The 4,304-nt window shown below is 42.6% G+C and overlaps 1 protein-coding gene across 1 annotated transcript in view; it reads right to left on the reverse strand.

The window, feature by feature from the left end:
* The window catches only part of CUL1 (cullin 1), a 65,042-nt gene that overhangs the window by 34,966 nt on the left and 25,772 nt on the right, over nt 1-4,304 (reverse strand). The gene's annotated exons all lie outside the window — the stretch shown is intronic.

The following is a 4,304-nucleotide window of genomic DNA, read 5'->3' on the forward strand; positions in this document are numbered from 1 at the left end:
TTGCTATAGGGCACGTGCGCTCGCCAGACAAAGAGAGACATAGAGACAGAAAGCGAGAAATCACCCCCCAGGGGGGATGGTCACGTTGCAATCCCTTCCCCTCCATTCTCCTCTCGGGATCTTGGGCATGCACACACACGCACCCGGCATGAGTTTTAAGCCGCCGGGTCCGGGACGCAAACCGCAGTCGACTACATGGGAGTCCAGCGACATAGCCATTACACTAACTGCTGGCGCCCAAGAAATAATAAATCTTTTAAATGCTCCTTGGAAATGTTAGAATTCATATATAGTTTTTAAACTGAAGTATCATTTAATTAAAATGAAATTCAAATGTATTAATTTAACACACAAATACAAACTTTGGAGAAATTCATCTAAACATTAATGTCATTAATCTTATTTTTCCAAAATTAAAGTATAGGTAACAACTAGGTTTGTGGAAGATACATATTTTTGAAAAGATATGCAAACTTAATCTATAAAGAAAACTTTCAAAATGGTGTTTCAACTAAAAAAAAATTAATGAAAGCAATTATTTAATAGAAAAACATTTGGCCAGTCAGTGGCATGGTGGTTAAGGCAGCTGGATCTCGTATGGCCAACTGCACAGTTCAAGCCCTGGACCCGGTGGCTTAAAAAACACGCGAGGCATGTTTGCACACATGTCTAAAATCCCAAAGGGGGTGGGGCATGGAAGAGAAGGGACTGTGGTGTGACCATTCCCTGTGGGGTTACTTTTTAACTTTTCCTCTCCCTCTCTTCCTCTCTCTCTGGCAAGCACATACACCTGCTAGCAAATTAAAAAGAAAACAAAAAAGAGAAACATATCTATAATAAAACATGAACAATATATACTCAAGTCTACTATATGAATAAAAATAAGACTTCATGGGGCCAGCAGATGGTGTAATGGTTATGTTGCTGGCCTGCCATGTAGTTGACAGTGGGATGAGTACCAGACCCAGTGGCTTAACCTCATGCTGGGCGCATGTGCGTGCGTGCCCAAGATCCTGAGAAGAAATGGAGGAGAAGGGATCGCTCCATGGCCATCCCTCCTGGGGGGTGACTTCTCGCTTTCTGTCTCTGTCTTGCTGGTGAGCGCACACACCCTATGGCAAAACCTCTTCAAAAAAAAGGGGAAAAAAAAAAAAAGACTTCATTATTAGGAACTGTGATGTCCAAAAGACACCGAAAGGGAAGAGCCTCACTTTCTTGATGCAAACTTGGGGAACTGTTTTGAAAATAATTTCCTCTGCACAAATCCTTCATTGCTATTCTCCTCCACTGCCTCAGACCTTTTCAGGGTGCAGGCGTCAGGCAGGAGTGAAAATGGAAGGCCGTGGCGATGAGCTTCTCACACAGATACCCTATAATCAATGAACTTACTTTGATTCCAAATTTTTTTCTAAATTAAGGCACTCTGTCTTATGTCCTCCCTTAACTGCCCAAGACAGACCTATTTGACTCCAGAAGATCTGTCACTGTGAAGGAATAAAGAAAGAAGAACCAGGCAAGATGAAAAAGCAAGATAAAGGAGAAACCAAAGAAATGTCAGAAGAACAGACTAGGGGGGAAAATCTTACTGAATCAAATTAATATATTAATAATAAAATTAATTATTGTGCTCTGGTAGGCTTGGAAGGAAACCAACAACTTCCTATAATTAAAAAGAAAACATCATTTGGAAAAACGTAAAACTTCATAATTTGGCAAAAAATGATTACGTGAAAAGCATCCCCATTTTCCGGCTACTCTGGGAAACACGGGGAGAAATCGTCTGTCTCCAGTCCAGCTGAATCAGCTGGTATCCTTGCTTCTCACAGGCTCACTGAAGAGCACACGGAGAGACACGCTTCCAGGTAGAATAGATGCATGGCTGTGTATCCAGTTTCCAAAGAGTAACCACTGCATTTAAGGATGCAGAAAACAGGAGTTTGTTTGTTTTTTTTGTTTGTTTTTTTTTTTGGAGAAGTTTTTGCTATAGGGCATGTGCGCTCACCAGACAGACAGAGAGAGACAGAGAGACAGAAAGCGAGAAATCACCCCCCGGGGGGATGGCCACGCTGCAATCCCTTCTCCTCCATTCTCCTCTCGGGATCTTGGGCATGCACACACACGCGCCCGGCGTGAGTTTTAAGCCACCGGGTCCGGGACGCAAACCGTGGTTGACTACGTGGGAGTCCAGCGACATAGCCATTACGCCAACTGCTGGTCCCCAGAAAACAGGAGTTTTGATCACAGATTTAAAAAAATAAAAAAGGTGTCGTGGTAGTTAATGCATTAGACTCCCACATGGCCAACTGGTTATAGTCCTGGACCTAGTGGCTTGCTTTCTCATTTTTCCTCACTCTTTCTGGTGAATTAAAATAATAATAAGAAAAATAAAGAAAATTAAATCAATAATCTTTAAAAAAACAACTAATACCAGTTGGGATCTTGACAAACATACTCTACTCTTTTTTTTTTCTTTTTATAATTGCCAGAGGAAGAGTGTACTGGTCAGAGAAAGAGAGATTCAAGAGGAGCAAGTAGCCCAGAGGGGTGTGGCCATGCTGCAATCCCTTCTCCACCATTTCTCCATCCTGCTGGGACTCCAGGCATGCACAAGTGTCCAGTGTATTTTCAAGCCACCAAGGCTGGGCTTTGAACTATGGTTGGTCATGTGGGATCCTAGGCTTCCTTAAACACTAGGTTACCAGTTCAGCCTGACAAACATACTCTATTAAGTAATCTTGGATTTTTTATTTTTATTTTCTTTAATCATTCTTGAACATAGTACAAAAAAGTTAAAATATTGCCATGATTTCAGAAGTCTGTTTTTAATGCAAGGTACATGTTACTTTAGGCCAAGCAGGTTTCCAACAGGAAATCAGCCCAAACCACGATGATCCCTGTACTGACAAACTTGACTCTTGAGAAAGCATTTGTAGTGGAAAAGAAAAGGAGTATTGTGCTAGGCATTCTATGATGTACACACATTTCAACATGTTGTACATGTTAAGTATATGCAATTTTAAAAATTTTATTTATTATTATTAATTTGACCAGAGAGAGAGAGAGAGAGAGAGAGAGAGAGAGAGTGAGAGAAGGAAGTATGAGAAAGCAAGCTGCCAGGTCTGCGACTCAAACCACGGTCAATCATGTGGGAGTCCAGCGCCTTCACCGCCACTCCACCTGCTGGCCCCAAGTATATGCAATCTTTATAAGAAAAATAAGTGTTAAGAAAGGGAAGTACACAAATAAAATACTAAGCCTAGAAAGTCATTGTTAAAATTATGCAAGTAATAACAAAGTATCAAATCATCAGCAATTTTGGTTAGGAAAATTAGCCACGCATTTGAGATATATTATGCTTTTCTTTGAGTTAAATTTGTCAGAGAAAATCAAAGAAGTATGCTATTACGGCTATAGCAGCGCTTGCAGGTATGGACGCGGGTATGGAGATAACCTGGGCATGCAGTTCGAAAGCATGCAGGGTTCGGACAGCCACAGACAGGCGGATGGCTCTCAGGGCTGCTCCCTGAGCTGCTCCCTGAGCTGCTCCCTGAGCTGCATGGCGGTTCTCAACCTGCTGGCCACCAGAATCACCTGGAGAGCTTGTGATAGCACAGGGGCTGGGCTCATCTCCAGAGTTCCAGGACCAGGTCTGAGAACTTCCATTCCCGAGAAGTTACCAGTGAGGCTGAGGCTGCAGGTCTGGGACCACACTCTGAAAACCAATGTGTTTAAGGGCTCTTTGCTATCTAAAGAAACCTATCTGAGTGTGATCTCATAATTAATTTAGGGCCTGTCCCGCACATAGTTTCCTAGCCACAAAGCACATGAGGGCCAATCCAAGGCATCTGGAGTGTCTGCTCTGTGGGAACTACAGGACTCAAGACCCGCAGTGCCAGAACTCTGGTAGTTCCAGGCATGATGTAATGGCTGGTCGAATCAAGAACACATTTTAGGAAGTAAATGTAGGGTGTGCTTGTACTTCGGAATTTCAGTTTACCCACCCTTCTACTTTTCTTGCCATAAAATATTTAAGAGTCATTTATTGATGAAACAAAGGAAATTAGACAATTATTCTGAAAACACCTTAACATATGCTTCAACCCCCTTGCTGAAAGACTTATCGTTAAGAAATATACACATGAGGCCCACAGATACTGCCACTACTTGGGAGGCTGAAAGCCACATGTGAGGTCTGGATTCAGTTCCTGGGCCAACCTGAACACACCAGGCTCACCTTATTCCTGGCTAACTGGGAGGCTGGGGCAGGAGGATCGTGATGCAATGAGACTGTCAAAAATGCCTTT

Source organism: Tupaia chinensis, unplaced genomic scaffold (genome assembly GCF_000334495.1).
Source record: "Tupaia chinensis unplaced genomic scaffold, TupChi_1.0 Scaffold000010_1, whole genome shotgun sequence".
Taxonomy (NCBI): domain Eukaryota; kingdom Metazoa; phylum Chordata; class Mammalia; order Scandentia; family Tupaiidae; genus Tupaia; species Tupaia belangeri.